We start from the raw sequence: 23,310 nt of genomic DNA on the forward strand, positions 1-23,310 counted from the left end.
TTTAAGAATCCCACTTTTAAAATTTAAAATAGAATTGCTGTGTGTAAGCAATAAGGAAATAGACTTTAGCAGGGAGATTAATATTTGAAAACTCACTAATTGACACCTTATTTTAATATAAAATACGAATAATCTGGATTTTATGTGCTGCAAGCATAAAGATTACCTCTGTACGCTACTTATTATATTCAGTAAACAAGTCTGTGTGACGAAACCATTCTGTGTGCATTATGAGGCACGTGTTGTTTTACAAAAGGCAACAGTTTTCAATATTAAGTCTAAATGATTGCTTTGTAATTTTAAAGGAGAATAGAATAAGAAATAATTTATTTGTCAAGTATTATGTTTTTTCATAGTCCACAAATACACGGTATCCATATGTGCTGGGGTTTTGTTTTTTGTTTTGGGGCTTTTTGAAACAAATATTCTCAGCATTTTTTCACCACCATTTCCTAGCTTTTGATTTATTCAAACCGTGAAAATTATAGCTAAGTATAAATATGTTTTGTTCTGTAAGTGAAATAGCTAACTTAACAAATACAGTTAAGTTCATAGAATTCAGTGTTAATTGTCACTGAATTTAAACAGTCCAAAATACAAGGAAAGAAATCTATGTAACTGTGTAATCTATGCTTTATGGCATACTGAATGTAAAACTTGACCTACAATCTGGAGTTGAAATTTTTTTCTTAAACTCAGATAGCATTATGTTTAGAAAAGTATCCAACAATTCCTTCTCTGTTCAAAAGAAATTGTTCTTGCAATCTACTCCCTCTCAGGATTCACCCTAACAGTGGCTGGATTTGTCCATTCAGACATCAGGTACCGCACTGGTGCTCCTGAGGCAGGACACCCCTCTCCCTGGTGTCCTGGCCAGGGCAGAGCCACGGGCTCTGCCGGGAGCTCCGTGTTAGGTCACAATTACATCCTGGTTAGATGTTTAAAGTTAGGTAGGATGAATCTGATTTTAGTATTGCATATCAGTAAGTAAAGATATTCCAAACCTAATTTCTTTGACTAGGTGTTTCCAGTTTGCGGTTTGGGTCTGGGTCCATCCCTTGTTAATCCCTTCTGTCTCTGCTTTTGTATCTTTTAGTGTAAAAAATTCCCCTGAGGTACCCGTTTTCCCTGGAAAGAATCTAAATGGTCCTCCAGGTTACTCACATGATAGCTTTTCAATACATGTATTCTTAGAAATCTTCCACACCTTTTTTCTGGTTAAGTTGCTGCTTGGTGGCAGCAATTCACATCGAAGTGTCCGATGGCTGCATGTGTCCGATGGCTCTATTTTCCTTAAAAAGCTTATTTTGCTTTTGAAAAACATGGAGTACAGTGAGAGTTTGTGCCTGTAAGTTTACATACCAGACTTTTCTGTACATGTGTTTCTCATGCATTGGCAGTTGGTTTCGGCTGCACTGAGGTCCCAAGTCTCCTGCTCTTCAAGGTCTCCTGAAGGAGGGAGGATTCCCCCTACAGTCATGGTGGTCTTTTAAAATTGGGCTTGATGAATGTACTTGTGAACCAGACCCCGAGACACAATATCTGATCCCAAAATATGTAATTCGTATAAATACCACCAAGATTAAAAAGCAGTAGATCACGGAGGGGTGAATGAGCCCTGAGCTCCCTCAGCGGCTGTGGTGGGGAGAGCTGTGCTGGTCTTCAGGGAGACGGCGGGAGTCCGCGCTCGCCCCGAAGTGCCAGCAAGGCGTCTAGGCCTGATTCCCACCTCTTTCCCATCTCTGTCGCTCTCAGACATCACCGCGGCAGTGTTGTGCAGGGAGCCGGCTTCCAACTCTCTCCCCGGGCAGGAGAGGGGCGAGTTCCCCCCGCAGCCCCTGACCTTCCCCCGGGCGGCCGGGTGGGACGGGTGTCCCCACCATGGCCTGGCGGCCCTGCCCGCCCCGGGACGCGGCCCCTGCGGGAGCCGAGGGCAGCAGATAACAAGCAGGCAATTAAATGGCTTAGGAGGAGAAGGCGCAGAGTTAATGCTGTCTGCTGCTCATCTTCGATTTTCATAAACTCATACATACGATCCAGTGAATCGGGAAGTAGGATGAAGGTTATCGCAATTTTGACGCAAACACTTAAATGGCTAATCTGTTTCTAAATGGTTATGTTTTTAATCTCAAGCCGCTTTACATGGCTGAGCTGCTTTTTTTTTCTTTTTTTTTTCCTAACTTGACTTTGTTTTATAGGGGAAATATTTCTGATCAGATGCTTAAGCTCTGAGCTGTCATGTAAATACGTTCTGTCAAGTATATAATACACATTTTAAAATTTGTCTAAATATTTATGCTCTTGAGGGGATCACTGTAGCTCTCAACAGACAGTTACAACCTAGTGAATAAATAAATTGGTTTTATTTTTTTTTTAAAAGTCTGCATTGTTTTTGCAAGAAATTATAACTGTTTGAAAGATCACTTGAATCTCACAAAATTCTGCAAGATAGTTTTATTATTCACTTGAGAAAAAGTACCTCCTGTCTTTCAGCAGTGCCTGCAAATGTATACGTGCATATATATATATTTAAAATGAAATGATTCTCTTTCATCTAAGAACTAAAGAACAAAACATGAACGGAATGAATTTACATGTGCCACCACATTTAAAATTATCATTAGAAATGTTGTGAAGCACATCTTCTGTTATTTTAAATTTGCTTCCCGTATGTGCTCCATGGATTTTTTTTTTTTTTTCTTATTTTAGTAATTTTCCTGCCTGTATTACAGTGATAAGATCTGTGGTGTTCTATGTCTTTTTTGTTTTTTATATATTTTTTTTTTTAAATGTAAAAGTTCAGTGAAATTCAGTGGAGCAAAGATCGGTAATTTTCATCCATTTTAAGGTAATGAGCTGTATTTTTCCACACATGCATGAGAAGGAAAATTACTAATGCTAAAGTTTAGAATGCAGTTAGTTTGTAATTAGTAAGAGTTATAAAAGCTGTGATTGATATCAGGCACAGGATTGCTGTAATGTTAAACACCTCAGGAACTGTTTACCAAGAAGAAAAGATCTTGCAGTTTTAAGCCGGTGGAAGTATGTTATGGATGCTAGTCTATATAAGTCTTAATAAATTCTATTATCCTTTGTTTTGACTTTGTACAATAATAAAGTATATCCAGAGAAAGTAAATCTGTGATTTTAACATCTTTTGACAAGCACATTAGACCGCAGAAAGAGCATCCAAGTTGGGGCTCGGGGCATATGGTACTACCTTCTGCTAGCACAGCTCCAGAACAAGTCACTGTGTTCACCAGAGGGTCATATTCAGACTCCTAGGTTCCTTCCTCTGGTCGGGAGGAGAAAATGCAGTTCTTCTTCATATGGAAAAATGAGAACATAAACCGCAAATGTCACTTCCCTGCGATACTTTCATTGTGCAGAGAACACAGGGATGCTCTAAAATGTTTTTCTGTCAATCAGGTTTTTTGTCAAGGCATTGTAGAGAGGCTTCAGAGAAATTAAGCTAAACAAAAACTGTGTTGATTAATAATCCACAAGCTAAACAATGCTGTAGCACTGTAAATCCTGGAATTAGCCTATGTAAATATTTATAGCTATTTTTTAATTCTGAAAAGAGATATAATGCTGTTTTAAAAGAATAGATGTTTATATCATGATGTAAAATTTTTGAAGCATTTCAAACTTACGTATGTTCACAGTATTATTTAAATGCTTGTTTTGTTAATAAGTAGCATCTCCCACAGACTTACTTTTCACATCTTCTTAGATTGTCTTATTTTATTTAGATTTAAAGACTGGTATTTATAATAGATAATCCAAGTGTTGTGTATCTTGGGAATTCAACATATGGATGGGGATATGGAAGGCATTAGTTATATGAGATTTGTTGACCAGCTTTTAATTCAGATTGTCATTTTTAACACACGGCAGTGCAGATGGTAAAGTTTTGACTGTCCGTCAGAGCCTCAATACCTTAGGGACAGCTGTTGCTGATAAATCTTTTTTACATGCTTTAGGTCAAGATTAGTCAAACCTGTTACAGCACCTGCTTCTACATATGCAAATCTGTTGTTTTGTCATTTCATTAAACAAGGAAAGGTAGTGGTCTCTCGTGACTGTAAGTAAGCCTGGAACATAGCCCGTACGAAATGAAATCTAGCAAAAAGACAACTGTGGTTTCTGCAGCATAGCCATGGGACGCTGCTTCTGTTTGGGGGCTTTGTTTCTGGAAGACTGCCTGTAATTTGGGAGGAGGGTAGAAAGACAAGTATATGTTTGGAGGCGAGAAGAGAAGGGAAGGTGTTTGCTGTCATTGACTGTAGGGTAGTTGTGAAGTTTGACATGCCCAGAAGCTAGCGGGTGCCATGTGGGGCTCCCCTACACTGCATACCTCCGTTTTCATCATCTGGTAAGCCTGCAGCATGATTTCCGGGCACTGGAGCATACAACATGTCTACTTCGGTTTGGAGCTGATTGATCCACTGTATGGAACACGCTTGTGGGATCTTCCCTCGCTATAGAAGAACATAAATGATTGAAACACTTTCTTAAGAAAGAAAAGTATCATTTGTTTATGCACTTCAGTGCCTACTAAAAAAATTCCCGTCAAACAGCAGCACACTGCAAGAGCTGACGGTTTATTGCACAAGGTTACATGTGGGTTGTGGAAACTTTTAAGCTGTTTATATTTGTTTAATCTTTCAGATATATAGAGAGTTTAAATCATGGGGAAGAAACTTCTTCATTTATTGTACTTTTCAAGTAGGGCTGTGGCATGTAATAGAAATGGCACTTAAGGATTGTTTTTTTTTTAGCAAACTGACAGAAGATTTTATCCTGCGCTGCCATAGATTGCTGTGGGGGAGAAAGGGAAATAGTAAAATTGATGAACAAATGTTGCATGCTGTCATTTTAGATTATGTTGTTTCGCCATGAAATCGTTGCTAATTTTTTTAAAGATACTGTAAAATTCTGCTCTTGTGGACAGTACCGTTGTAGTGCTGTTGACTGTGTTAATTATTTAATTTCAAGACTAGTTTGTCAACAGTATTTTAATCAAGCCACCAGCAAAAACGCTTTTTGAACATTTTGTGGAGAAAAAAGAATACCGCCCTGACCCTTTTGACCTTGTCAGCTGAGTTTTCCCATTCTGACACTAGGCATTATTTTTGCAAAGGTTGGAAGTTTAACTCTTCAAGGAACCAGATAGCATTTTTATTGGGATATTAATTCTGGTAGGTGCTAATCTCATCAAGATTTGCAGACATTTTCCTTCATAGGCCATTCTGATTTGTAGCTTTTTCTTTTCACAGCAGTATTAAATACCAAACCTTCTCTGATATGGAAGTTCATTAGAGATATGTCTTTGATGGCAGCCCTTTCAGGGCTTCAGTTTCAAATACCTTGATGTAAAGCTTAAGAAGCCATTGTGTTGTAAGCCCTCCTTGATGTGTCTTATTTAGATCTGCATAGTAAATCAAGGAAAGTAAATAACAAGGCAGCAGATGGAAGCATGGAGATAAGGCCAGTGAACAATTGTATTTGTATTTTGTTATGATGTTGACAGGAGCTAAAATTCACTAATCTAGTTCAACTGATCTGCATTTCAAAGAAATCTCATTTAGCAGCAACTTGAAGGTTTGGAGGATAAAGTTCTTTTATTGCAGCTTTTATTGCATTCTTTGCTAATTTATCTGGTCAAGATTTAGCCTTGCTTACTTAAAGCAGCAAGCATGTTTCAAGGAGTCTTAAATACTACGAAAGCATTAATGTCTAGACTATGAACTGAAGGTAATTACATATCCAGCAGTGAATAGGCTATGTTTAGGAAATACTGTTGTCCAAATGGAATTGCAAGAGAAATGCAGATAAGGTATCTTCCCCTGTTTTCTCCTTTTTTTTTTTAATTATTTTTTTTTATTGTGGGGAAAGTGAATACATGAGGAAATCTAAAATTATTAAATATAAAAAATAGAATTTATTGAACTGTGAATTCAGTCATACCATACTTTGCTGCTCTGTATACAAACCGATAGCTTATCCTAAGGTTTCATTTAATGATTACTCTCCTGTATCTGTTAAGCAAAACTATTAAAAGATAGACAGTAGTTTAGTAGAACGATGGACCACAACTGGTTTTATGTGTGCTCTAAATGATGTAGATAATGTATATCTAAGTTATGTATTTTGTATTAGTTAAAGTACAGCCACGTCTTCTGGAAATATTGTGATAAAAATATTGTACAAATCAATTGTAAGTAAAAAGAGGAGTGATATAAAGTAGAATTTAGGGTCTCCTTTTGGAATTTAAAAAAAAGTTTTTTAATCTTAAGGCCAAAACCCAGCTTTCTACTTTGATTTAATATTTCACTTTATAATACAGATATTAACAATGGGCTGTTTAGAGAATCAGTCACAATCGCGTGCATACCTATGTACCGATACAACAGCAACGCAGCAAAGCGTGCCAAACCGGTGTACATCCACTCGGAGAGTGGGGCCCAGCTCTCTAAGACATGTAAATCAAAACCAGCAGCTGCTGCATTTGAATGCTGCAGTCCTGGCTGCCCGTCTGCAGGCTGTCCTTGTCGCAGAGCCCACACCTGTGCCCCGAGGACTGTGCTTCCATCGCATTTGTGGTGTGGGTCTTCGCACTTCTTTGTAGGGCGTCCTCCTAGGCTGGGGAGGAGTGGAGGAGGGGGGCAGCTGGGGGGGTCGGTGCTCGGCAGGCTGCAGCGACAGCTCTTAGGCTGCTGGAGTTCGTAGGCTAATCAGATCAGGGAGTAGTAAATGCTTCTTTAGCAGTAGTACAGCCTTAAGCATCTTTGGGTTCCTTCTCATTGCTACACCTCTGAAGAAGCTCGTAACAGTGGTTTGTGGGTCTGCGAAGTGAACTTTGTAAGGTTAAGAACAGCTTTTATTTTGCCAGGTTACTTTTAGCCTAGACTAGTTTGCTAGCAAGGCTGACCACGTAGCTCCGTGCACAGTTGCCTTGGCACAGTTCAGTGGCCAGTGCCAGGAAGAGGGAGGTGGTGCTGCAGCTGCCCCTGCCACTGGAAGAAGTGGTCATCAGTCTGCACCCCAAAAATGCACAGGGTGAGCTTCCTCAGCAGAGCAAGCCAAGCCACATCACGACTGTGTGGTCCCACCTTTATCCAGGCCACGTCTCCCCATTCCTCTCTTGCCCTGGCAGGGGTGTCCCTGTTCTGGTCCAAAGTTGATCACTTGTCTTGCAGAAATGTTTTCAAACTTTTGAGCTCCCTGATCTGTCTCACCTTGCAATTACACGGATGCCCAAGTCAGCACAAGGAAGGAGTAGGAGTCTGAAGCTGGAGCTCAAGAGGGAGGTGAGGGCTGTTAGGGCTGCCTCAAACCCAGTTCGGAGGGGCATAAGTCATTGTGCTGCTGCATCCCCTCTGGAAATCTTGCCTTTACCCCCCAGACCACTGTATGGTCTTCATGTGTGAAATGAAGCAGATAATACCAATAGCAGTTACTCAGAAAGGTGTCTTGCACTGCTTTGTGAAATAAATACATAAAAGCCAATATACTGATGACAATAAAATAAATCAAACTGGCCTAGAAAACTCTCCAGTGTATCTGAATGTTTAATTATGTCCCAATCTGTCAAAGTTCAGAAGGGAAATTTTGGATTTGAAGATGTTGCAAGGATGTCGTCCTGCTCACAGCACCCAGGAGTGAACAGGTAGGTCTGCAAGAGCAAGTGCCTTCTGGCACAGTGGTGTTCATGTTTTTAGATTAGGTCTTTATTCTTTTGTATAACAGTTTAAATCATCCCCTCAAATAAACATATGCTCCTGTTGTCTGGCCTGCCATGGTCTCCAGAGTTTTATCAATCGTAGTCTGTTTTTCAGACTTCATGTCCTTGTACCTTTGGCTGCAGCATCGCTGACCCTCGCCCCATCCCGTCTAAGCCCTTCCTGTGTCCTGACATTGCCTCAGGTGACAAGGCGTTATCCTGGCTGTCACTGAATGCTCTCCTCTTGTGCTCCTGTCCCTGCCGGCTCCATGCATGTGTTGTCTTCCTCAGAGGGCTGCGGGAGCAGGGAACATTCCCAGCAAAAGGGAGAGTGGCAGACAAAATAAAGAAGAAAAGGAGAAATAGAGAAAAAAATCCTGAATGAAATTTTATGGAATTTTCCACATCTCTCCCTCTACAAAATCCTTTTGCACATTCCCTCCCCGCCCCTCACCTGCTGGGAGTCCTGCAGCACCGTAACATTACTGTGTGTTAATGAGTGATCTTCTCTCAGGTAATAGGGATCAAAACCATTTAGAAATGAGGTGCATTAAAAAAAAAAAAAAAAGACTTGAATTCCTACTATCATCATGTCAGTGCTGGTGTCGATTGCAGAACCCTGACTGACTATGTGTGATGCTGCATGCCTGGAATCACAGTGAACCGCTCAGCATTCATCTCTTCAGATCCTGCTGTGTGTCCCCGTGTTGAATGGCAGCCTAACGTGGGGAAGAGAAGGGCAGATAGAGCTGGAAGGAATACTGGAGAAAGGAGGTGGCACTCTTTCCACTGGAGATTGCTGGAGAAAAATATTCCCAGACATACTTGCCACAAGAAGTACTATGCAAGTTTACCACTGTTGAACTTCCCCAAGCTTGGATGTTGGTTTAACAACTGTTTGCCAACTAGTCCATCTGATTGTCCCAAATCCAACATAATATCTTTGTTGGCAGATTGCCTGATAGAGCTAGTTAGCCTGTGTCCTCTATCATCTATCTCGTGTACAGCATTTACTTTGTGATGGTAGACAGCTAGCCATGCAAAGAATTATTTAGACACAGGTCTTACCTTTGTTTTCATGCCAGTCCATCCTCTTACAATTCAGTTTAAGTTTGTAGTTCTGGTCAATGTATTTTAAATAAATATTGGATAAATCTTCAAGAGAAACGAGGAATTTTTCTCTAACACTTAATGTCTTTCCAAATTCAGAAGATTTGAAGAATTCGGTATACAGCTGATGAGAGAACTAGATTTTGAAATACTACAAATTTTAGTGGGTGTTTTCAGGTTCTGCAGCAGATTTATGTTAAAGTATAGGGAAGATTATTGGTTATCTTAATGGCACCTATGCATGGGCTCTAGTAGTAGAAAGACCATTTTACCTGTAGACATATAATTTGTCCTGACTTTCTCTTTTTATTATGTGAGAGAAGGGAAGTAGTGCCGACTGATATTTTCTGAAGTATTGTTTTTTTGATCATAGTGTAATAAACTTCATTAAATTGCAGACAAACCAGTTTAATTCAGTTTAAAAGCACAACATTTAGGAAGTTTGTCGTGTAACACCTTTACTTCTTTAATTATTTACATCGTGATTGATCTCTTGTTTACTCATTATGTTGTTTCCACATTAGAACAATGATACCAGAGATCAGCTGGGAGGGACTTTTGTACGGATACGTGTATTTTGTTGCTGTATTTTAATGCATCTCTCTTAACAGAGGTTTCAGCATTTACTAGCAAAGCAGTGTTTGTTTTTGTGAGTTTATGTTTTTGTGAGATAAGATCTCCAGGTAAAGACTTTTAAATAAAGATGATACTAAAGACGCATGATTGTAATACTACACTGGGCTGACTATGCAATTACCTGTGAGAGTAAATATTACTAAGTCTTAAACCAAAACTCCAATCTAGTCCTTGATTGTTTATATGCTATGATTTCAGACCAGATCCTGCTCTAGTATTTTACTTAGTTTTACCCAATAGTCTGTAGGTATTGAAAGTAACGTTAACAGAATGTTTATGTACAAAAATGAAATTTTATAGCATATTTAGTCAGCAACCCGAGTCACTGGATTTTTTGTAAATAAGTTCTGTAATCCTAAAATATTTGAGAAACTTGCTTCTATAGTCCTCAGATACTTTTCCTCTAACACATTTTTCTGTAACATACTCAAAAAATACGTGGCAGTCATGAGAAAAAGTATTTTATCGATGCTTATTTGGGATGGCTTTGGAGTGTAGCTGTGGCTTTATGAATTGCCAAGTCCCATACCAGTAATGCTAATAAGGTCATGTTACCGCGTATAGCTTTTACTTTGTGTCTTATGTAACTTATGGAAATGGTGTGAGCTTGCACAGAAGTATAGCTTTTAATCCACCAAGTTAATATATGTGTACTCTGGAATATGTTTGTGTCTGTAATCTTATAGGTTACTTGTATCACTGTGCTGTTTCAGAAATCAAAAACATAAGCTGAGAAATTCTTCATGTAAAAATTTCTTCATAAATCTTTGATATAAGTAGATTTCCATCAGGAGTATAATCAAACTTGGGAATATATGGAATAAATTTTTAAAGCAGGCATGAATGCTCATTTAACCTTCAGATGGGATTTTATAACAAGTAATTGAAAAGAAAGTGGTTTTAGTTTACACAGTTTTTTGGGTGTTGATTCCCAGCACTTGCAACTGAGGTAACTGTGTATCAGCTTTTCCCCCTTAATGTGCAGTTGTTTGAGAGCCCCAAGGTCATATTCATGGGAAGATTTTGTGAACTTCTTAGTTGCAACTTGAAGCCGTGTATGGAAAGAATGAGAATCACAGCTTTTATTTGGCAACCAGTAGATAGCTGTCTTCTAATACCTGCTGTCATGGTGTTCTTTCCCATCATTGAAGTAGTGGCAATTACTGCTTCTATCAGATTGTTTCTAAAGGGTTTGTCCTGCAGTAGTAATTTACCTGCTGTAGTAACCCAGAGTCCACTTCTCTAAATTTTACAATTTTGTGAGAAGCTTGTCTTTGCTTATGTATCAATTTTAAGACATTTGGTTCTTGTTTGCTACAACTTGCTCTTATTTATAGTTAGTACCACAGTGATGTTCAGGATATCAAATGGAACTTGAATTCCTTTTGAGCTGGATGGTTATATTCCTACCCCTAAGATTTTTACATTCTTAACAGATAAGTTGCACAAATGTTAGAAGGGTGAGGTGGCCTGAAATGTTGCTATAGGCCAGTAGTACATGGGTCTTTGATCATTAGCATGCTGTACAGTGAATTTTCTTTCATCCTCAGTGTAGCCATTTGAGCTGCAGAAGCAAACAGAACAGCAAACATCATAGCAGCCTCTTCTTTTGCAGAGCATAGAAGTGATGAGGGGGAATAGATAGAACAGTAAACATAATTTGATCCGCTATATCAAGCTGACCAAAAAAAGTATCAGTAATTCATATTCCTCACTGTAGGGTCTAAAACGAATGTTAATAAATAGGTCTGTGTGTAGATTTAGGGAAAACTTTCTGATTTTGAGGTGAAATGTTAGGGTATTAATTCATGTGTTTTGCAATAGGGACTTTGGTTGCATACTGATGTCTGAACAAAGTTATTTTTGTCCTGTTATGTTTTTTTGTACTAGTACAGGCTGCTTCTTCGTATAATGTGCCAATGCATAAGTCTCCATATAGGGATACTCAGTTCAGAGACATAAAGATCTGTATCTAGCAAGACAGCAGAAAGGACTGGTTATATTCCTTTGGTACACCTGGTAGATATGGATAGAATTAATTAACATAGTTTTTGCTCAAAAGTGACATGCCAGTCCATGACAGCAAAAAGTGTTTGTTCCTCATGACAGTTATTCACTTTCTGCTGGTTCAGAAGGCTTCCCTGAAGGAATTTTAATTGATCTGCACTTACCCAAAATAAATCGGAAACACTGCTGTATCCTAGAGATTAAAGCAGAAGAGAAGATATTGGAATACAGAGTATATGATTTTTAAGGTTTGCTTTGAGATGAAGCTTGGGACATGGAGACGCTGACCTGCATTTATATAAGTGTTGAACTGAGTGGGAACACATGGATGAAGTTACAGACTCAAACACATGAGACCAGTGAACAACTTGAGAAGCAGAACCTTGCTTTGTAGCCCTCTGCCCTGGCTGCTTTGGGACTGCGGACTGGGGAGAGGAAGGCTACTGCTGTTTTACAGTAAGACTTTTCTACATCATTTGATTTTGATTTTTTTTTTTTTTTTTTTTGCTGTGGTGATGCTATTTTGGAAAAGGCAATCAAATCTATTAAGCGTGTATTAAAGTACAGAGAACTATGGGAATTCACTTTGCAGTTCAAAAGGATCTAGCCAGTACTTCAAATGCAAGTAAGGCTAGACTCCCTGTGTATCTAATGCAGTAATTCTGGTTCTCTTGTGGTGAATATATCGGTATAAAATGGATATAAGAATTTGTTGAATTAGCACTAGCATAAATTAATATATGAGGAGATAGGACTGGTCATCCTGGGTCAGACCAGTGATTCACCCGAGCCATCCTCTGTCTCCAGTGAAGGCTCTCTTCCAAAGGTACCTCCACTCTCCCTTTGACTCATGAAAACTCCTTGCATCAACAGCATCCTTGGGAAGAAGTCCACAGTTTTGTTATCCATTTTTGAGAAGAAGCTTTTTCTTTTGAACTGGAGTTTTACTAGGCAGTTCCTGAGCTCATGGGATAGGGAACAGATGATGTCTGTGCAGCCTCTCCTCTGTAGTCTTCCATTATGCTCTCCCTTAAGTTGTCTCTTTTCCAGTCTGGATAGTTGTGACATACTGAAATGTTCCTCATATGGAAACTATTCCTAGCCTTTGATCATATACATTTTCTTCTCTGAACCTTTGTTAATTAGTTCTGTTGTGTTGTGTTCTGTGCTGGACACCAAAGCGGAGCACGCTTTTCAAGATGGGGATTAATACAGTGGCAAATGATGTGTTATGCTTTGTCCTTTATTCCTTTCGCAGTAATTTGTGACATTCAGTTTATGTTTTGACTCGAATGGAGTGATGAGTTTTAAGTTTTCATGGAGCTATCCATCAGAAATCCCAGGTCTCACTTTCTGAGCAGTAAGATGTAGTACAGTAGAGAGCTGTTCTGTTTAACAGAAGATACAGATTAGAATATTTATCAATAATGAGTAGCCAAGTTGGTTTCCAGTGAACCTGGGTTCAGCAAATTGTGATTGCCTTCTTGAACCCTGCCAAAAATATTAAGAATTTCTTGGTGATGCAAAATAAATAACCAGTAATGGGAAATTAGCTTTTAATGTGTACCCTTAGGCTTTTTGAATTAATATAATCTCGTTATTATGAATCTCAGGAGTGGAGTAGGTGACTACTTCAGGTGTAGTGACTACTTTACATGTTTTGTACAAAGCAAGAAGGATGTAAAACGTGTGGGATTTCTTCTAGGGTATGCAGTATATGTGTGTAAGAATGGTCCTGAAGTGTGTTTTAAAGAGGTGATTGTAATACCTTGCTGTAAAACACAATATGGATGCTTGTATTTACTGTGATCCTTTCCCTTCTTACCCTTAGAAAATTCCAAGTGAAAGTTAAGGACCACTTGTCCTTACCTGCCACAGAGGTGAGACACTTCTGGAAGGACCAGTTTGAGCGAAACCAAAAAGAGCATCCCTTCAACAGCACAGCAAGGTGACTGAGTGACGCCGAAGAAATGTAAGTGATTTATAACCCAACTGTGGCTGTTTCTACCGTGGATTTATATGCTCTGTGGGAGGAATACAGTACCACGTCACTGAAACATGTTGCTTATAGATGTAAAGTATGGTTTAGGAAGAAATTTGTGGAGCATACAGAAAATGCGCACTTCTCTGTTTGTGTGATGGTAAGCTATACTGCAATTTTTTTTTTTTTTTCCAAATGACAATTGTTAGTGGAAATGAAGTGCTCTAAGAATCACAAACCTGTTTTTCTACCATTTCCTACTCATCCAGATCTGAGTTAATTTAGATCTGTAGAAACTAAGCAGCAAAATCTCAGTTAGTTATCCTTAATTCTGCTTAGCCTTATGAGAGAAGCAGGCATGTCCAGAGGCCAGTCCAGCTCATCCTTAAAAGTAATGCCTAAGGAATTCAGTATTGCTCCTTGAGTAGCTTATGTGTCTCTGTTGACCACTTAGCTTTAGCCTGAGTGATCAATGAACACTTTAACCTGGCATGTCTGTGTGAGAAGCAGTGCCAGCTTCTCTTCCCCTCCCCATATTGTTGTCCTCCCTCAGCGTGTGTAGCTTCATAAATTTGGTGAATGGATCTGGCTGAAAATAACCAATTATTTGAACTGTTTTGTTTTCAGCTAGGTTTATCCCAACCTTCTCCCATATGGCTGTCCAGGGGCTGTGACTGGTACAAAGGGTGATGGGGGTGGGAATTAGCAGCCAAAAGTGTGTGGGAGTGCACGATAGCTTCTTTTGGCAGCTGTGCTAGTTTCTGCAGCTTAATTTGCTTGGTGAGCTATAGTCTCAGACCTCGTAGATATTTTTAGTGCTCTGCCATTTGTAAGAGTGGAAAAGTTTGAGTGAGGCACCCTTAGTTGTTATCTAATGGGGAACTACTGTTTTGTTGTGCATTTCACACTGTGGTAGTGCAGGGTCTTTTGTATCCTTTGTAAATTAAAATTCAGATCTCCAAAACCAGGAAGTGGTCACAAATGGGTAGCAAGTAAGCAGGTGTCTTATAGTAATTTATAGTGTAGGCATGATACTGTATAATTCATATATACATACATAATTTCTGAATCTTAAAAATGCTAGCCCGATTTTGTATAGCACCAAGCATGATGTGTGGGTTGGGTGATACCGTATGATTAGCGGTTGGACTAATTTAGGCACAAGATCCTTGCCTCTCCTGAACAGTAAGATACTGAATAACATTTCATTCTCAGATTAAATACCTGATGGGAGGGTGTAAAGAAGACAGAGCCAGACTTCCTTCATTGGCGCCCAGTGGCAGGATGAGAGGCAATGGATACAAATTGAATACAGAAAATTCCATAAAAACATAATATAAAAAACTTGCTTACTTTGAGGATGGTCAAACACTGGAGCAGATTGCCCAGAGAGGCTGTAGAGTCTCCATCCATAGAGATACTCAAAACCAAATGGGACACAGTGATAAGTAACCTGCTGCATCTGACCCTGCTTGAGCAGAGTTTTAGACTAGATGATCTCCAAAGGTCCCTTCCAACCTCAGCTATTTTATGATTCTGGGAATATTTATAGGTAAGCAAAATCAGACAAGATTCTGCTATTTTATTTTGTGATATTTTAACTTTTCTCTCTCTCTCTTTTTTTTTTTTAATTTCTATTTTTCCTATTTTGATGTATTTAGCTATTCAGTTTAGGCTTTTACTTAAGTTTTGGCTAAAGATGAGAGATGGCAGAAGTTGCAAGCTTTCTAAAACGTGTTAAATTATATTTAAAGACTTGTGAATATAACTACGAAAATCACATTGAAGTCTGTGAAAATATTTTTTAGCTATGAATTAGCACCATAATTCACGTGATATGGGCAGTCACATGATGGGGATTTTAGATGTTTAAAATTAGTATCTTTTTCACTTGATCCATGGAAAGGAAGATACATTTTTAGTATCATTTTGTGTTTGGAAAAAAAAAAAAAAAAAAAGACAAAACTAGGAACAAAGCCTTGGAGGAGAGATCCATTAATCCACAATAGAAATAGCTGTTTTCCTGAAGTTTTGACAGAGGCTGATGAGACCTATAAAGTGGCCTTACAATTTCATTACAAGCTCTGTTTTCAGGTACTTACAGATGTCCATTCTGGAACAGTCCATAATTTAAGTGGATGCCAATGTAAATGTAAAAAGTGGGCAAATTTACAGTGAGACTTCACAATGCAGTCTTCCATCTTCTACAAATACGAGATTCAAGGGCTTCCTCATATTTTGAAATACTTAGGAAAAAGGAACTCTTATCTTCACATGTCAATTTTCTTGAATTTCAACTTTGATTAGTTTGGCAGACATTTTCTGTCTGCGGTTTTGCTATAGGCTGAATGTCTTTGCAAAAGTTTCCATGAGATGGGTGTATCATTTCTGAAAATGGGAAAAAAAAAAAGTTCAGAAAAAAAAGATCTAGGAACTATCTACTTTGCTTTTGAGCAAGGACTTGAAATTCAAGTGTGAAGCTTTAATGGGTTAGTAGATGTGCCTTTTGCCATGCCTCTGAATGTCTATCCTTATTGCACTGAATTATAAGCTTTTGAAAACGGCTGCTTACTCATAATCAGAAGAGGCATATAACTTTGTCAGCATATTCAGAAAATTTTCTCTGTATGTTCTTAAGCTCTTAGAAATGATTGAGTCTGTCCCGGCTTGGAGATCAAACACTGTATGACATTTTAAATGTACAGATCCCCTGTTATTTTCACAAAAGGGTCTTATTTTTTGAATTTTTCTGGGACAGTATATTTTGATTTTTATGCTTGTTGAGAATTCTGTTTTTCTGCATCTTACACTTACTTTTCCCATGTACTCTCTGAGAAGGATGTCAAGAGTGGGATTAATTTCCCCTGACATTAGCCACCTAAAACCGTAGGTGTTGTAAGTCTGAGCTGGTCACCATAGACTTCTTTAGTTAGTGAAGAGAGATGGAGGCTTCCAGGGGAGGATTCCCATAGCCTCTTTTTATGTCTCTCTTAAGATGAGATGATTCATCCTTTGGAGATGCATTTTTCTTGTCACTGACAATAAGGGCAGCCTAAGGTGACCGGCAGAAATTTAGACATCTACCTTGTCTATTAAATGTTAAGGCAGATAAATTCAATTTCATGTGACATAACGTGAGACTTAAAAGGCAGGAATGTTACCGCCGACACTGACAAAAATGTCCTGCTTTCCTGCTTTCACATCAGTAAACAAAATCCTTTTTTACATTTTTTTCTTTGTGATTATGTTTATATATGCAAGCTTATTAAAAGGACATTTTCCATATTGCTTAGACATTGTATGTAACCATTAAAAAACACTATTCAAATGCCATTTTAATATTAACTATGAAATATCAATAGATTTTGAGTTTTTCTTCTTGTATTTTGTCTCTATGTTGAGAAATGCAAATGTTTTAACTCTATGTCATTACTTAATTTCTAGTAAGAGTGTAAAAAGGATGTATCATGAGATTCTATCATTGTTGCTTTGGTATAGTTTGCAATGAAAGACTGAATGAAAAACTCTGATGCTAATATAACAGATGGAAATGCACTTTTAGTTAATTTTTAAAAGCAAGTGATTAGGTGACTTTCCAATTTGAAAAAAATTGCTCTACTATAAACTAATGTTGATAATGTATTCTATTAAGTGAGACTGTGATGAAACGCTATTTTCCATTTGTATTGAAGTATTATAGGTTTCTTTAGTAATTTAAACTGCTGTCTATATTTGAGTAATGGCAACTACATCACCTAACATAGGGTGATAACATGCCACCTTCCTCAGTTCCCATGGTCATGGGTAAGGGCTGTACATGGGGAGCAGTTTCTTGCCATGGAATAGTTGAATGGGCCTAAAAGGCATTAGAAGGAACATACATTGTTTCTATTTGCTTTTTAGTTAAAATATAGGTGTATGAAATTATAGTGTAACTTACTGTTAGATATCTTTTTGTGGCAAACTGCTATGTATTTCAATTATTACTTTGGATGGCTAGACTTAACCTAGGCTTAGTTCATATGTCTTTAACATCACTGTGATGAAACTATGGACAACAGTAGAATGTGCTTTGAAGATGGTGTCAGTATTATACTTGTCCTGTTGTAGGAGAAATATGCAGGATTGATTGCTTATGGTAAACAATGTTTCTGTACTTTCACTTATTATAGTTGACTGATTAACCTTGTCAGGGTGTATAAGATATTTCTTTCAGTTTTAATTTTGTTCTGAATATTAATTTCTGTATCTGGGATGTATCTTTCATTTTGTTTCCATCTTTTCATTGTTATTTAAAATGTAGTACATTTAGTTAAGTGTGGCATAGTACCAGAGTGCATGTATAATAGTGTAAAATTACAGAGAATATCTGACTCCTGGAACCTACATTCAACCTGAGGAAGAGATTTATTTTTTTTAAAAGATTACTTACAAATTGGTCTAATGAAAGTGCTTAGAGAAGGGAAGCAATCTCATGTTAATCTAGAGGTATTTTTATTTTCTCTATGTATCATATTTGCACAAAATAACATTCACCAGTGTTTGTATCTTAGTACCAGTAAACCATGTACTGTAAACATGAACAAAATATTTCCCTTAGAAACACTTGCTGGCCAAGATTCTCAGTGGTAAATACACAGAACTTCACTGAAGCTGACAAGCTGGCTCTTATGTAGTTGATACAAGAGATATAGGCTTGATTTTTTTTCACGATTGTCTGACTTTATTTGAGTTGGATTTGCAATATTCCTATCCTTCTGCTACTTTAAGAATGTTTAGTTTTGAATGGCATTTTATGCATTATCACAAAAATCCACCAAAAAGACCCTAGTTCTGAGAAAAAGGGCAGTTCAGCCAAAGTGCCACTAAATAGAGAATGTTTTAGTAGTGAAGAACCGTGAATATTTGTATTGAAATATAAATTTTATTTTATGATTGACATTTTGTCCTGACCCTGCTAGAGGGTTCAAACTGAGTAGATCCAACAGTTTGAAAATATCTGGGCCCAGTGAATGAACCTGAGTATACAAACCTGAGGAATATCTGTTAAAGAAACTCATTAATGACTGTATCAAAATTAACAGATGAAATATTGTCCACAGCACAGTCATCTAAATTAGCAGGTTTTTTAAATAATAGAAAATTCCACATGGTGTCAATCCCATCACATGTAGATAGTGAATCAAGTTCCCATCACAGTGTTGATCTGACTCAAAATCTAAAGGCAACCTGAATTTTCAAGTAGGGGAAAAGGGAAAGATGTTTTGATTGTTGCAGGCATTTTTAGAAAGTATAAATGCGTATTGATAGTTTTTCTGAAACTACCTATGTGCTATGCATCTTGTCTCAAGTCTCAAAGCAGGCAAGAGAGGAAGAAAAACTATTTACCAGCATGTCTTAATTTCTTCAGCCTATAGAAGCTCTTTTATATCCACTGGATTTTGGATGGTTAGATTCCTGAACTACTTGGTTGAGAGCATCGGTTAATTGGGCCTTATGCCCATGCTGCCTGTCAATTTTATTCATTTTCTAATTTCTGAGAGATGGAGTCGTATTAGTTTGATATGAAGTATTTTTCCTGTGGTACAAGGGAGAGAAAGATGGGTGATAGACTAAATAAGAGTGCCAGCTAAGCAGATGCCTTTTGCTGAAATGACAATTTCATACACTCTGGTGTCCTCCTGCATGCAGCTGCAGTTGCCTGGCATTGAGCCGTTCAGGAATTGGAAGTGGTACGAAACATGCATTTGTAATGGAACACAGTATTCTTCATATAAGATCAGTAAATGTTTTTATAGGATTACTGTCTGTTGGTAAACAGCTGCAGTGTTATGCTTCAGAGATAGAAGCATTTGAATGGTAATGAAGGGATTCTTGTATACAGTTAACAAAGCATGGCGAGATCCTTTGTGGCATAAGTCATGGCATATAAAATAATAGTAATAATACACTGCATTTCATATGAGGATTTCAGAGAACTTTATAGAAAACATTAATGAATTAAGTATCACCTTAACCCCCTGTGGAGTACTGCTAAGACGACTTAAATCATTAGGTGGGCTGAATGCAGAAATACCATATCATTTTTGCTGTATGTTGGTTAGCATGCCTTTGCTGCACACAGGTAATTCGGGAAACTTCAATCATATGTATCCTGCTCAATGTTTTCAACACAGAAATGTTAAGGCATAGAAAAATGGATTGACTTGGTACAGGCAGACAGTAACTCCATCATAAGCATTCCAACCCCAGAATCATCTGCACTTGTCTGGCTGCTTGCAGAAATATCTGGCTCAGGCTGCTGGGTGTCTTTGGATTTTGCCATTGAGTTACATGGATCCCTTGAGCTGTGTGGGGATCACGCCCAGACCTTGACTGTGTAGCATGATGGAGATGATGTTTTTGACTGTTCGCATGAGAAGAGTTAACTTCACATACCTGGAATGAATACTGTTGTCACTTGCTATTGTACAGTTTGAAGCGCTGTGTAATGTTACAGAAAATAACACTGTGCAAACACAGTGCAGTTGGAACCTGGCCATTTAGAGTAACAATTTCATGAGTTCTGATACGCTGTTATATGTATATGTCAGAAAACCAGCATATTATATGTGTTAAATCCATTGGTACGAGTTACATTAAATACAAACAGCTTTTCAAGGGCAAGGCAGTAGTTGCACAAACACTGTAGTTGCAAAGTATAAGAGCAGAAACCATCTGTTGTGTAGTGTATTTTGACGAAAACATCCATGATGGAAACCAAAGCTAATTAAACAGTTATTCCACAATGCAATTTAGGGCTTTTTAAATAGTCTTAGAAAATAGGTTTGGAGAGACAACTGTAAGAGCCACTTTGGTTTTTGCCCCATCAGCGCTGCTGCCTGTTTAAGGCTGCCTTTTCTACATCATTGCTAGGGACCATTCACTCGCCTCTTGTCTCTTTTGTTGAAGGAGATATCAATAGTATCTTAAAAATATTCTTTAATGTTTTTGCTGTTCCAGACCTCACATTTTTCAGTAGTGAAATATAAAATTGCTTCTTTCCTTTATCTGTAGCAACAAATGAAAACATGTAGGTTCTCAACTGACACAATTTTGGCTAAAATCATATTTTTAAATAGAAACCAAGTACAGGTTATGCTAATAGAACCTCATTTGTAATTTAAACTGCAGCTGTTAACATTCAATAATAGAGCCATACATCACGGAGTTTTCTGCAAAAACAGAAAAATACTAATTCTTCATCCTCAGATCTGCAAATCCAGACTGATGGGATTTCAGCCCTTCATCTTTTAGTGACAGGCAGCAGCATCAGTGGAGTAAAACTAAAATGTGATCCCCTTTCTCTCCACCTCCTTCCCCTAATTTTACTCTGACAGAGAAAGGATCACAGTTTTAGCTGGTATCTTTGCACAGGGGAAAAAATGGTCTGTCATCAGGTCTTTCAAGGGAGAAAGAGCTCTTCAGTGGAGCAGTTAAATGGTATTTTGATTCTCAGGGTGCATCTTATACCTGTATTTTTGCAAGATATGATAAATGATTTCTGAGACAGTTATTGAGAGCAGAATCAAGGTCATCAACCTTCTCCCAATAGGTCATTATCTCTCAGTTCTTGTTTCTGATGAAAATGTTGAACGTGGGGGAGATGAGCTTCAGATGAACTATCTGAAACTGTGCAGTCTCATGTGAGCAATCACCAGCCATATGCTAGTAAAAGATGTACTTCTATTTCTTCAACTGCAAAAATCAGTGACTGATCAAATTTTTCTAGATGAATTTTAATTGATTTTGCAATAATTTAGTGCATGAATGTTGAAGTTTATAATTTTAAATCCCCTAACATGCATACATTACTGTAAAGTCCTCTAAAATTCATGATGAAATAGAAGCCTTTGGGTATTTTGAAGTTGAGACCTCCTGTGTCTTTGGAGAAATTTGGTTTGAAGCCCTACAGCTAAATTCTAAAGCTCTTCATTGTCTGCAAATGAATTGCTCCTGTACTGGAGTTGACTTATGAAGCCGAGTCCCTGCATATGTCTGGCAATACTCAGTTGTCTGAAAAGATAAAAGATAGAAATCTGCCCCAGGAAAAGAAATCTTCGCAAACTGCCATATGAAACAAAAATAATGTGGTCTTATACCTAGAACAGAAAATGTTTGTCATCTTAGTATTAGTAGGCTTTGATAGCATCTCCATTAGTATTTTAGTTCAGTTCAGGACTGCACTTAAGAAGCATCAGGATAAACTAGTTTTCCTTTGAACCTTCCTGATGATGAAGCTAAACAAGGGCAAGTACTCAAAAAATGGACCAGAAGTATGCAGTAGTATAAATTAAAGCATCTTGAAGCACATGTCATATGGGTGCAAAGGGCTTGACTTCAGGTGTTCTGCTGTACAAGGCCATTCTTGCTGGGCTCCACTATTTTCCAATGTAGACATTGTCTTAGTTAAATAAGATCACAGGGAGCCTTATCATAAAAAAGTCTGTAAAAATACCCCTCTTTCTTATCTGTGAGTAATGTAATAGTTCTACTTTTTGCTCACATAGTAGATTAGAGTCTGTAACTGTAGATGTGTCTTCTGGAATTAAAATGTTTTCAAATATTCACATGTACTTATATGACCAGAGGGCTGTTTTTATTTTGTATGTTTTAAACTATAGTGAAGCTGGAGTTGTTTTTATCTAGTGTATTTCCATTAAAGCTGTCATCTGAATGGTGGTGTTTTGAATTTTTGATTTTACCTTCTCTATTCATATTTCTAAGGGAAATTTAAAACTGATATCCTAACGAGGAGAACCAGATGAGCTGTGGAGGCCTATCCTTTTCAACTCCCTTTTCTGTGCTTATATGATAAATGAAACAATAGCAAAGTTAATGGATGGTAATTAAATAGAAGCTAATACTGAAAGCCAAAAGTTGAGTATCTTCATCGTAAACTTGTATCATTTCTGCATTGTAATAAATTCTGTTATGTATGTATGTATATATATAAACATACACGTGAGCTTGCACACACACACGCAAATATATGTATGTTATGCTGAATTTAGTATGACACATAGTATAGAGAATTGCTGATAGCAGCAATATTGATGAGGGAGTTTGTTGGACAGGACATTAGTTGTAGTACATACTACTCTCCTTATTACTTGTAAGATGAAGCATTTAGTCTGCTTTTCTAAATAGAATCTCATTGCTTTGTGCCCAGGTTTCCAATCTTCTTGTGCACATTTCTAGTGTTTTTCTGTTCTTTTCAGTGTAAATGAGATTACTATATGTTGACATCTGTACTTTGTCATTGGACACTCAACCGTGATTTATGAGCTCTGAGTTATCAAAGTTTTTGCTTTTGGCCCTTCAGCCAATATTCTGTTTCTGTGACACAACGTATGGCACTGAGTTAATGACTTACCCGTTCTCATGCTCTTCAGACTGAGTCAGTAGATAGTTTGGTAGCATGCTGTGAAACAGTAAGATGGTACTTCTGAAGTGCCAAAGGTAAAAATCCAAATCTATGTTTAGGAATTACTCAAAAGCCAACATTTGTGTCCAGTGTATCTTGCTGTTTAATAATTTAAAATTCTACACATTTTTACATTATTTTTTAAATAGTCATACTGACTCAGTAGCTCAGAATTTTGTACCTTTTTATGCTCATAAGTGAAACTGAGTATCATGTGATGAAAGGAAAGAGGCACTTTGTAAATATATATAAGGAGACCAAGGAAAAGGAGAAAAAGAAGAGTTGGTAGCAGCTCTTGGTAGCAAGAGTTGGAAAACAATTTGAGACTAGTTAAATGACAGGAAGACATTAGTTATTAAATGCCTGTTAACTCTCAGTAGT

General features: G+C 37.7%; 1 protein-coding gene across 1 annotated transcript in view; it reads left to right on the plus strand.

Moving 5' to 3' along the window:
* FOXP2 (forkhead box P2) overlaps positions 1-23,310 on the plus strand; it is a 439,425-nt gene that overhangs the window by 52,264 nt on the left and 363,851 nt on the right. The window contains exon 2 of the mRNA XM_032998779.2: positions 13,314-13,454. The gene's annotated coding sequence lies outside the window, so the exon portion shown is untranslated. The remainder of the gene's footprint in view (positions 1-13,313; positions 13,455-23,310) is intronic.

The sequence above is a fragment of the Tyto alba genome, unplaced genomic scaffold, assembly GCF_018691265.1.
Source record: "Tyto alba isolate M040663 unplaced genomic scaffold, T.alba_DEE_v4.0 Super-Scaffold_2, whole genome shotgun sequence".
NCBI lineage: Eukaryota > Metazoa > Chordata > Aves > Strigiformes > Tytonidae > Tyto > Tyto alba.